Source organism: Lygodium microphyllum, chromosome 1, assembly GCF_053477565.2.
Source record: "Lygodium microphyllum isolate KBCC chromosome 1, Lygodium_microphyllum_v1.1.10, whole genome shotgun sequence".
Taxonomy (NCBI): Eukaryota; Viridiplantae; Streptophyta; class Polypodiopsida; order Schizaeales; family Lygodiaceae; genus Lygodium; species Lygodium microphyllum.
This window is the reverse complement of record NC_141135.1, coordinates 46,722,839-46,736,577: the sequence shown is the minus strand read 5'-3', so window position 1 is coordinate 46,736,577 and position 13,739 is coordinate 46,722,839.

Genomic DNA, 13,739 nt, shown 5'->3' with positions numbered 1-13,739 from the left:
AGAGTCGAAGCAAATTTATCCTGCACTTGGTTCATAGAGAATGGGAAACGAGAGGGATGCACCACTCAACCTCTCTACCCATAGGGCATAGTCCCATTCCGGTCCCCTAAAACGGCATGAATTAAGTTCTAACTTAACAATACCTAAAGTCATCTGACGGTAAATCCTTGTGAGAAGCTTCCCAGTTCTCTAGGACCACCCAACCATAGGACGTACCCGTCAGGGGATTCCGTCCACCCGCTTCCCTTGATAGCTTTAGTTGTCTAATTAGGTCCGACCATATTTATGTGCGACATTTAAAATCAACTTCACTAATTAAGCCTTTTAGGGCACAGAGTTCGTTCATGTAATTTATAACACATACATAAAAACAAAACAAGCAGTCATTTTATCAAACAAGTTCCTTAACTTATCTTTAAGTTAATCTTTGTCTCCTGCCCATAGAGGAGAATTATGTATCCCTTCTATCCAACAGAAGTACCCAGTCCAAATCACATGGCACCAAAATTTCCATCCTTTATCTAGAATAGGATCTCCCAATGTCCCAGACATTGGGCTCATGGGGATCTCCAACTCCATTCTGGACAAGCAAGGGGTGTCCCACCTGACCCACAAGCGGTCTAGGAGTGAGATGCCATTTCTGTGGTTGGCCTTTTCACCACTCGACTATTGGCCTGTGAATCGAGCAGTGCCCTCTTGGGATAATCCGTGATCATGCGTCCAAAATATCCTTCCTTAACTAATCCAATTAAAATTCAATCACAATCAAATCAATCATCTTAATATCATCTTCTAGAAAAACATTCCTTTATTCCCATGGCAACTTGTCATTACAGACCCCTACCATTCATTTGCCATCAACACAAGCCTTGGAATATTTATCCAAATCACAATGCAACAATCCCTTGATTGAAAGAAAAACATTTAGGGTGTTGTTGAATCAACCAACAAAACTAATTGTATTTTTCCCAAACAATACAATAATAGACGCGACAATAATTCCATCGCATATTCACTCTCCCCCTTGGGGCCAAAGAGTAGAATTTACTTAATATTCCCTCCTTTAGCCTAAGGCATATGCTAAAGGTTCCAATACTATATATGACATAAGTCCTATCATTCAAATGCAAATTAATCAATCTAGCAAGGGCATTAATCCCTCTTCTCTAAGTGACAATTATCTTTTAGCATTTCCCTACTATGCAACATTTTTTATTGGCTTTATCTTCCTTTCTCCTAAGGCAAGGAGTTGCATGTCATCGATGTAAAGTTTCCATAATCTCTCCCATGTATGTACCATGTATATGCATTTGCAAACTTTAAATAATATTATCCTCGATAAAGATTAATCAAAGACTCATCGATGCTCAATACTATAGTGTCCCGTATGTTTCTTATGCAATGCATGGATTCATCACATAGAAACTGGGTGAAATTTAACTCCCTTTTATACAAGCACTTCACAAACTTCATCTTTGAATATTTGAGATGTGATTTATCCTTTTCAATGACCTATTCTAGCACCACAAGGTACGGAGCCTAATGCATCTCTTGCGAGCATTAAAACAAGCATCTATCAATTTGAAAATACATTACTTACGACCGGTACCGCAATTGGATTGATAGAGATGCCTTCGCCCAAAGCTCTGTTGTTGGTTGTAGGATTGTCATCCTCACATGACATTCTTTTCTTAGAGGCCATCGTCTGCAAGTAGACTCAAGAGATTAAGCAGGTGGAATAGATTCAAGATGGGAGAGCGAAAGAGAAGATGGTTAAATCGAGGATCGAGATAGAGGAAAATTGTGCAGCCTCTCGAGGTAACTCCTCTCTCTCTCTCTCTCTCCCTCTCTCTCTCTCTCTCTCTCTCTCTCTCTCTCTCTCTCTCTCTCTCTCTCTCTCTCTCTCTCTCTCTCTCTCTCTCTCTCTCTCTCTCTCTCTCTCTCTCTCTCTCTCTCTCTCTCTCTCTCTCTCTCTCTCTCTCTCTCTCTCTCTCTCTCTCTCTCTCTCTCTCTCTCTCACAATGACTTGTCCCACACCATCAAGACAAACCGACTACAACCCAAAGAAGACATGGCCCAAACCACTAAGCCACAGCTCAAATGGGTACCTAAATGACAATCATGGCCACCTAAAAGTCAATCTTCATGGATCCATAATTTCCAAGCATCGTGCCCTAAGCCTAGGAGACAAAGTTGGTGGTATAGAACCAAAAAAATGGCCAAGCTGTGATGGGTGCCTAAAGCCCTATCGCATAATTAAGGCTATTATAAAGGCAACAACTAGATTTGGCTGCCTAAGATCACGAGTGGCATGCGGGCCCCTCATCCGCCAACTCCTAGCCCATCTCTAAAACCTTCTAACCCACCTAGAACTGAGAAGCTACCTAAACCAAAAGCCACCAAACCCATAGAGCCTCAACGGGTCTATTGACCAAAACCGCAGCCTTTTGCCCCTAAACTGACACAACCCAACATTCTCATTGTCCCAGCTATTCCACAAATAGGAAGCACTACAACCTTAAAGCCCCAAGACAAGCCCCCCACACAAGTTTCTGATGAGTACTCTAGCCCAAAAAAAACCCAACCTCTTGCAAGTCTTAGACTCTCTTATGAGTGTCATCCTATTCTACTTTGGCCTCAAATTTAGCCAAGAACATGAGGGATGACTTGGTCACTTACATTAGGCATTTGGATGCCACCTTCACTATGCTTGCTAGAAGCTATTAGTGGTTGGACTTAGGTCTCCTAGAAGAGCATTTAGCAACAAGTGATGTATGCATACTACCATGCACTTGGGAATAATTTAAATTCATGTAAGTCCCCATGGTAGCCAAGGAACTAATTGCTAATGATATTTCTTGAGAGCAAGCTTGTAAAAATGGAGGCTAATCACCTCCTATAGCAAGTGCAAAGTCTCTGCCACAACCCAAGAGCTAAAAGAACTTAAAAAGTTGGTCAACAATGACTCTTCTTTTCTACATAAATGGTATGCGAATATCCAATGGGAACAAGAGGGCTGCCCAATTATGACCAATGTCGACCATCAAAACCTTTAAGTATGAGCCCACTTATGTAGCTCCTACCTCCTTTAGAATATTGGCCATCACTTGAAATTGACCCTTAGTAGATAATGTCATGACCCACCCCTATTTTGATCAAATCCTTACTAAGGAAGAGCTACACATCTCCAATAGGATCAACTTCAATGACTTCCTAACTGATGTCCTAACCTACATTACACATGTAGGAATTTGACCTCATGGCATGGACGGACATTCTCATTTGGAGTAGAACCCACACTTCTATACTTGGCTCATGCAAAAGTGAAGTGCCGCAACATGCACTTAATGCCTTAACCCTTCATCCCCCAATCCTAGGAAGGATTCACATCATTCCAAGGAGATGGAGGGGGTAACGTGAAAAAGAAAACATGTCTTAAAATCTCAACAAAATTTTAAAAGCTAAAAAGACAAATAAAGGTCAACTTATGATCAAGGAAAAATTCAAGAATTTTTTTTGGAATGTGTGGACTGCTTGAAGCAAAAGTTTTCATTCTAGACTTAAGCATTTCACCTTTCCATAGCTTGCATTCATTATCTACTTATCTTGTCGCAAAGATTTGTCTCAAGAAAACTAATGGTGAGTTGTGATGTCATGACAGGAATCCAACATGGTAGGTCAAGACAAAGACAGCAAGCTTCCATTCACGAAAGAAGTGCAAGTGAAGTATGGCCTAACGGAAAAAATAAGGGCCTTCAACCAGTTTAAGTTCAGGAACATCCTGAACTTGGAAGGCCTAGCCATGGAAGAACATGTTGTAATGTACCTCCCCTTTACATGAACTAGGTCCTCAAGTGTGGGACAACACCCCAAGCTTCAACCCAACTCCCAACTCCATTGACATGGACACAATGCATTGCACAACAAGGTAGACATGCCCCCTAAGCAATGCATCTTCTTTTCCTTTTTAGGTGAATTTGACCAACCATGACAACGCATCAACTTTGGAGGCCCCATCACCCACTCAATCCACTCTCAACCTCCACAATCTCAACCATTTTGATATGCTTCTTCTCCACTTCTAATCCCCACAAGGCCCCATCATTGACCTCCATGATAACCCTTTAACCACCCAAGCCCTTATCAACAAAGCTCACAAGTGCCATGGGATTGGCACTCAACTAGAAGGGGTTAATGTTAACCCTAGTGCAAGAAATTTAAAAAAATAAAAATAAAAGTTTAAAATATATTTAAAAATAAAAAAATGTAGCCTGACAGTAAAAATAAGAGAAAAAAAGGTCAAAAGTGCAATGACACCTTAAAAACCAAAGGCAAGTGCAAAAATGGAAGCGGCACATTTTAAAATACAAAGGCACCCCTAAATCTTTGTAAAAGAGTGCCAAGCTCCCTCTTGTGCAATTTGTAAAGAGTGACAAGCATGGGTGAATCCACAATGTAAATACACGGAAATAGGAAAAGAGGATCTAGGCTAAAATGGCCAATCATGTAAAAAAGGAGTGGGTGCTCAAAAGAGAGTAGGGTATGTATAAAAGCCAAAAAGTGAATAGAGAAGCTCATTCTTGTGTGTGTCCAAAACTAGCTCTCCTCTTCTCTTGTTCTTCTTATTCTTGCTTGCTTGAGCTTGTGCTTGAGAGAGGGAGTGTGAGGTAGTGAGGGAGTGAGTGTGTGAGGGTGAGGGACCATGGTGGAGAAGCTCTCCATCTTCTCCTCTCTTCTTCTTCTTCTCTTCTCTTCTCTCTTGTCTCACATGCAGCAATGGAGCTTGGAGCTTGGAGCTTGGAGCTTGGAGCTTGGGGATCAAGCTTTCTTGAGCTTGCACCTTGGATCATAGAGCTATTGGAGTGTTTGAGGGAGGATGCAACTCAATCAAGCATGGAGGTAATCTCACTACACTCGTAGGTGTGAGAGCGCATATGGATATGTATGTGAGAGGTAGCCATTGTGCTTGGCTTAAAATGCTTAAAACAATAAGCAGTCCATGGGTCTTAGTAGTCAAGTGAGAAGCTCCCACAACTCTCTAAAAATTTCAATCATCTCACAAACAATGATTCTTCATCAGCAACAACTAATTCTTCAACACATTGAGCCAAGCTCACAAGGTCAACTTTTTTGTTGAAACATTTCAACAATATTATGTTCATGTACGTGTGTGTGGTAACTTCTTGTATGAAAGGACCAATATGAACTACCATGTAGAGATTGCTAAAATAAGAATGAAGGGAGTGGATGGATAAGCATGTTGAGGTGTCAAGTCAAAAGACTGCTTTGTATTAATTTTCCTATTTAACAAGGTATAAGCAATGCAATTATAGATCTAGCTTTTTTCTCAATATAAATGGTTTTCCCAAATTCCCTCATTGATCTTCTCATTTCATATCGAAGCCACTCAACTCTCTCTCTCATCCTCTCCATTTCTCAAACTCAAGCTCCAACATCCATCCACTATTAATCTAAACAAGTGTATTAATAAACAAGCTAGAAGTTCCTCATATTTGTGCCAAGGTAATTTTTGCTAATAGTAGCAACTACTAGTTTGGAAGAGAACCATCTCTTTTCAAAAAAAGGCATCCAATAGCTATGAGGAGGGAGTACTAAAGATCAATGACTGTTGCAGCAAATCATCATCAACAAATCTAGTCCCTCATCCTCATGAGATTTGCATGCAATTAGTCTAGTCTATTCATCCAAGAAAAACAACATTGTTTTTTTGTTGAAGGCCCGATACTTATCAAGATAAGGCTCCATTAAGTCATTTTCTTCCTTGGTCTAAGGCTATTCGACCTTATAAATGAAATTCCTTTTACACTTGAGCTTCCTTTGAACTAGTTAGCCTAAAGCACATTTTCACACATGCATTCTATAAAAATTAGTTAAGCTTTCAGCCCTTGATTACGTTGGTTGTCCCAAACCTATCTAAATTTTGTAAGTTGCATTGACACAATGATTATATGAAACTAGTCCATCTCAAAATTAACTCTTTTTCATGCACATCTAGCCTTTGGAAAAAAACTCATTTTGTGATTAGAATTAGACATTGCCAAGTATTGTTATAAGCTTGGTAAGACCTTCTGCAACAAAAATCATGGTTTCAACTTTCAACATTCCATTTGACATTGAAATTTTTGATGGCCGACAAAAGTATCACACTTGGGTAACCTAGATGCAATTTCTACTCATACCCAAAAAACTATGGATAGTAATTGGAGATAATGCACTATCATAAATAACTAAAGAATTTATATAGAAGGTTAAACAAAAACTTTATTTATTTGGTCTACATATTAACTCGTGCATTATCCATCGAATTAATATTGAAGGAATGGAAAATGAACTGGTGGAGAAGTTGTCAAGTAAAATTTTTGGTACAAAAGCAAAAAATTAGAAAATATACTTAAATTTTGATTTCTATATTCTGCACCATGAATACAAGGATTCACTTGCAGAATCTGTATCAAAATTAAGAAGCTTAATCAACAAACTTAAAGATATCCAAGTTAAATTTCTTGAAAATGATATAATAGCAATACTCGTAAGCCTAAGAAAAGGATGTGTGTCTTTGAAAGATTCACTTATTACCCATGAATCACTTAACCTTGAAGGGTGCCTATCTTCAATTCTTTTGAAAGAGAGGGAACTTAAAGGGAAAGTTGACTTATGTATAAGGATGCTATATTCTTTACAAAGAAGGATCCCAATGAATACTACCACTATGGAAGTAAAGGACACATAGAATGCATACTAAAACACTTACCCAAATGCAATCATCATAAGTATATTGGACATCATGCAAAGGCATGCAGGTTCAAAAGATAATCAAACTTCATGGAGGAAAACAACCAAGATAAAAAGGCAGAACAATACCTTTTCTAAAGATAAGAAGAAGAAGACTTGAAGATCCAAATACTTAAAGACAAAGAGCCAAACCACCCACTATTAGTAGCTATAGGATGCATCTAGTGTGGGGGAGGGATATAATTGAATCAATGCAACTAATGTAACCACCTAACCACCTTGTAGTAATAGAGTAAGGCACCAAGGGGGGATATTGAAACATTTGATCATTATTATATTCATGTGTATGTGTTTGGTGCCTTCTTATATGAAAAAACCAATATGAACTACCATATAGAGAGTTGAAAGATAAGAATGAGTGGAGTGGATGGATACGTATGTTGAAGTGTCAAGTCAAAAAGAGTCCAAATACAAAGTGCTAGTTGTATGATTTTTCATATTTAAAGACATACAATAATGCAACTATTTATCTAGCTTTTTTTCTTGATATGAATGGTTATCTCACTTTTCCTCCTTAATCTTTCCACTTTTCAAAGTCTCAAACTATTATAATCTCTTTTGTAAGACAGAAGTCTCATTATAGTGTATTGATATTATTTATTCAAAAAAACAAAGAAATAAGAAAAAAAGAAAAAAGATTGCATGCATGATCATGGCACTACACATAGAAATCCTCAAGAGATATGCCATGTAGCCTTGGTTAGTCGGAACTCCTAGCCCTCAATTCAATTCCCCTATGTTTACTCAAGGAACATCATTGATATGACACATGTAGGAAGCATGTCTCACCTATGGTTAGACTTATCACCCTAAGTCACTCACACTTCACTATTCCTCATTCTCCATTGCTCCAATACCATCAATCAACAAAGCAAGTTGGAAAGGTAGTCGAAAGAGAAACTACCCTCTTTAACTACCCCAAGTAGATGCTTCTATAACCTTTTTAGAAACCCCAAGAATGCCATCAACTTCAGCAGCCTTGTCACCCACCACCACTCAACCTCCAACTTACCAAACACTAAAATGCATTCTTCATCGGCTCCTCCAAGGATAATTCCAATGTTCCTAGCATACGCATCCTTTGTGCAAGCTGGAGCATGCCACCTACAGTAATGAGTGTTATGGTACTAGCACTCATCTAGAAGAGGGATAACATTAACTGCAAGAAGCAAGATGCAAAAGAGCATTAGAAATAAATTACAATTGTGCTATACAACATAAAGATCACCATCAACAATGTGCAAAAAATGGTGGTACTATTATTTTGTAAATCACAAAGTTCTGTCAAGAATCGCGTGGTGGAGGAGGTTGCTCAAGATGCTGCGCCGAACACACACAGAATGCACAAAGAGAAGCTCACTCAAGAGACAAGAAGAGAGATGAAGGCCAAAACGTTTTCTTGCTGATTTCTTCTTCTTCTTCCACACACTTTACAATGTACTCAAAGTATAGATAAGATACAACATAAAAGAAAAGTGGCCTACTAAGTCAAACAATGCATAACCGACTACACTAGTCGACTGGCGCTATAACTATGCCAGCTATAAATAGGTGTAACAACCTGAATATAATAAGTAATGAGTCAGTGGCCATGTGAGAGTCATAATGACCATCAACGTGCTAAGTGTAGACGTGTGGACCCATCTAACCAGGCGGTCCATCATCCATGTCCACATGTGTTGAGCTTGCCATCTCAACAAGTTCTTGCGGTACTTATATTATTACTTTATAAGGTTTGTGTTGGGGATAAAGGTGCATATGCTTACACCTCCTTGTATTTACTTCACGCATTGTGACCACACATATCTACATTATAGGTGGCAAGCACCCATCACTATCACTTTATTCTTTATTCTTTCAATGACTATTAAAGACTGATCACACCTCGTGACTATTGGAATATCCATACACGATGTCTCTCTCTCTCGATCTCTTGCTACATCCACCATAGTTCTTGCTTTCACTTGTGTGCTTCCATGTGAGCTCTACCTTTCAACTATTGTTAGAGTGGAAATTTGAGGAGTTTCTTCAACCTTTGCTTCAAACGATATTCAAAGCTTCAGCTCAAGGTTTCATGGCAGCCATTATTTCTTTCTCTCAAGGTATACATTGAGTCTTCCCTTCTCCCAACTTGTTCTACTTTTTTCTTGGCTTATTGAGGAGCTTCCCAGGGCTTAATTGAGCCTTCCTAAGGGCTTATTGAGCTTAGAAGTAGCAATTCTATCCATTTTTAGTGGATACAAAGCGTACTACAGAAGTCGTAGATAGTTATAGCAACTTGATATCACTTTCATATTTTGGCCATAACTTTTGCATACAACATTGGATTCAGACATTCTATAGCTAGAAATAAAGAGTGTGATGAAGACTACAGATTTGAGTACTCATAGAGTTGATTTAGTGTAAATTTTTGGTTCTTTGTTTTACATAAAATAGAAAAAATTTGGTTTAGATAGAAAATAGTAAATTCCATAATGCATGTTTGATGCTTCAGGGATGCTAGTTTGTCGGATGGTATGGCTATGCTTTGGGATGCTACTTGGATTGTTTAAAGATTGATTAGCTCAATTTTGTAGAGGTTTATTGCTATCATAATAGTTTGGATAACAAGCATACAACAATGAGCCTCATGCTTTGAATGCCTATTGTGCCCACGTGGTATTTCATATATGTTCCATGTCCACAATGATATCTAATATTGATGTATGATCTCGAATATGGTTAGACATGATTTGGCACTCAAATTTGAGCTACATTGGATGCTTTGGAGCTTTGGATTTATGCTTCAATTTCTTTAGCTATTAACATTATAGGTTTGAAGACTTACTTTGGTTTTATGCTCCTAGATGTATCTTGGATTTCGGATGGTCCCGTGTACTGATGTCTTGAGCTTGTATTGCTCATTTGGCATTCAAATTTACTTCAATGGGATCTACTTGCTATTTATATTAGAGCTTTGGATTCTTTATGTATTTGATCTTTGTTTTTTGAGACAATGAGACTCTTTGTTCATGTATATGCTCTCTCACATACTATTGGACACAATTACCTCCACTTGTGGGGCTGATTTGATTCCATATGATTTGGACACTAGCACTTACCTCTATCACTAGTTTGTCAGTGATATATATGATTATGGGATGTGTATTTTACTGACAATTTGATTTTGTAACAGTCTTTCATACTAGTGGTCTATTCTTAGTCATTGCTAGTTGCATTCTGTGTACTTGGTTGCTACTTAGATATCCCTAGCAATGGAAGCTTTCTTTCTTGGCTATTTTCCCACAATTGGATTGAAACACACTGTTATCTTTATTTTAGCATTACTATAATTATAGTTTTTAGCATTATCTTGGAGAGTAAACATTGTACTTTTTTGGAAATATATTGCTTGCAATTGCTGGACAGCTCTAGACTTTGGTATTCCCTCCCATTTTGCCCTTATTTTGGCTAAATTTTGGGGGTTGATTTGTAGTCATTTATAGCATCCCATTCTCTTGGATTTTGGATTGATATACTATCATCATGGTTGGTTCTTCAAATGATAATACTATTTTTTTAAATTAAAAATCTTGATAGCACAAATTTCACCTATTGAAAGACACTGATACGGTAGATATTAGTTCAAAAGAAGCAAGTTAGACCGTTTAAAACCAAGATTGTGTTGAGAAATGTGCAATCACATCCACTATAGCCTCTTTGTTTGTAAGGAATAGCAAGGCAAAGAATCATATTGCAAATAAAGCCTTAGACTAGGTCATGTCTACATGGTTTATTAAAACCACAGTTGGTGAATACCATGGTCCCTTTCCACCTTTTTCCACCTACCAATATCACCTATTGTAAGCCTATAAAAGGCACTCATCCCCACACTCATTTGATCTATCATTCTCATTTAGTTGTACTGCATTATGCTAGAGCAATATCAATTGTTCTCCTTTGTCATTACTTATGTCTCATTATGATTGTCTACTTGCTCATCAATGATCCACCTTAGCATTCATCCTCAATATTTTAACATGATATCAGAGTGAGTTTCAAGCTAATGAGTCATTAGGCCACTAAATAGGTCATTTCATTTTGAATTTTTGGCTCCCTCCACTTTCTCATGCATCTCTCACCTACCTCCATAGCTACCACCTTCATTGGAGGGCTTGAATCTCTCTTCCCATGCATTATCAGCCTATGCTCCCTCTTGAAAAACTCATCCTTGACTCAGGGCACTCCTACCTATCACTTTACAGTGTGACATTGATGTCTCTCCTCTCTAGCATTGTGTGTTTTCTTAGTCACTGCTTGTTTGCACCTGCAGTCTGCCGTTCATATAGCCTATGCAATCCATATGCACAATGATGCTAACCATTTTCATAGGGATTTTGAAGCTATACAGCTAAGCTACCCCCCATCAAATCTTATGCCATATAATCACCTATACAAGCTGCAATGAGCAAAAAACCAGGCCCTTGTCTACAAACCCCAAAGGGCATCCATAGCCATTGATCTCTAAGGTCATATTTTACTTCATTTTCTCACTTCCTTTGTCTCAATGATGTCACTAACTCTCTAATATGCTACAATACTCAGTTCTCAGCAAAGCTACCACTTCAAATCAGCAAGAAGAAAACTCAACGTCAAGATCAACATCAAGTACATAGTATCTCTTGACACTAACTAGTGTTGGTTAACACTAATCTTCTTGTGTCATTTGACATACTCAAATTCAACTCTTTTGCTAGTCTATTCTTAGTTAAGTTGCTACTCCTACCAACAAAATGGGCAAAGATTCACTCTCGTGCTTATTCAATGGTGGTTCTACACATGGCAAACTAGGATCAAACTGATCTTGATGAAGAAAAGCTTGTGGTCAATCACAAGTGCTCAAGAGAAGAAACCAAGCAAAGATGCACTCTCAGTCATATGGGATAAAAATGATGATAAGTCTCAAGCTATTATCAAGCTCAAACTTGATGACAACTACATTCATCATGTTGATGATTGTGAAACCTCTCAAGCAACATGGGATCTATTAGAAACAGTGTTTGGAGCTCACTCAAAATCCTCCAAATGTGGCTTACTAATTGAATTTTTTAGGCTTGACATGAAAAGTAGTACCTCACTTACAACTCATTTGAATTATATGAAAATCTTGTTGAGACAACTTGCAAGAATCAACTTGAAGATGGATAAAGACATTTGCATTAGAGTACTTCTCAAGGGTCTTCCACCTGAGTATGATAATGTGTCTACCACATTAATCAACATGCCAAAGCTGAAGCTTGTGGATATCAAAGCCTCTCTCCTTGAAGAGAAAAATAATATCAATAGCAAGGGAGAAACAAGCACCCCAAGAGACCAACAACTCCTCTATGTGAAGGACAAAGGGAAGAAGAGCATAGTTTGTGATTTTTGTAAAAAAACTAGGCATATTGAGAAGTCTTGTCATGCTAGGAAAAGATCTCAAAGAGCATATCTTGCAACAATCAAACAAGATGAAGACAACAATGGAGGAGAAGAAGAAGAAGACACCCAAGAACAAAAGGGTAGGACTCACCACCAATCCCTCCTTTATAGCTCATTTTCTGATAGACTTTTTTAGGTTTTAAATGTGTACTTGCCAAATGTTCTTTCCATAAGCACTTGTACTCCTCATGTAACCTTTGCACACTACACCCTCTACACACTTAATGAGGCCTTGTGACAACCTCTAGCTTTATATGGTTGTTTCTGTCCATGTCTACACTTAGCAAGGTTCTACTCATGACAACCTCTATATACTCAGTGTCTTTCTTGGTTGTGATTGGAGAGGGTGTTAAGAAATGTCCAATCACACCCACTATAGCCTCTTTGTAAGGAATAGCAAGGCAAAGAATCACATTGCAAATAAAGCCTTAGACTAGGTCATATATGCATGGTTTATTAAAACCATAGTTGGTGAATACCATGGTCCCTTTCCACCTTTTTCCACCTGCCAATACCACTTACTGTAAGCCTATAAAAGGCACTCATCCCCACACTCATTTGTTCTATCATTATCATTTAGTTGTGCTTGCATTATGCTAGAGTAATATCAGTTGTTCTTCTTTGTCATTTCTTATGTCTCATTATGATTGTGTACTTGCTCATCAGTGATCCACCTTACCATGCATCCTCAATATTTTATAACAGAGTGTAAAGCATGAAGGCTTGGATCAAGATGCTTGGGATGACTTGGATGAGCTCTATAAATCCATCCTTATATTATCATAGTCTACAGAGGTTTATCTCAATGGTGTGGCACCTAAGATAATGCTTGGTAGTTATGGAAAAATATATCCAATCTTTATGACAAACAAAATCCTACTTCACAAATGTATGGATTGAAATAGCTCATGGACCTTCACATGAAGGAAGGGACTAGTGTGTCTGCATATATGAGTGAATTTCATTCTATTTTTTTATTGAGTTCAAGGATAATCTCCATCCCTTATTCTTTCTTATGATAGTTCATGAATCATGGGATAATTTTCGTATTGCTATGTATGCTAATATGCCTAAGGATGGTTTAAAACTCTGAGATGTTGAGGGTGCCTAATGTAGAAATTACATAGCACAGTGGACAAAATTTGATCAAGGAGTATAGAACACACAACAAATATGAGAAGCACAGAGATTGTTTTAATTTCAAATGAACTGATACAAAGATGACTCTGTCCACCTATGCACTTCCACTATGAAGCTTAGATGGCAATCGAGACAGCAAAGAGCTTAAGGATAGCTGAAAAAACACTAATTGGGTGAAAAATAGATTAATGATGGCTTTAGAAGGGTCTTCATTTAATAACTTGGGAAGGTAGTTTGGTCGGCATGTCTTAGGAAATATTCCCTTTACTGTCAGGCCAGGCGTACTACCTCTAGATCCCCATCAAGGGGCCATTAGCCCCACTAAG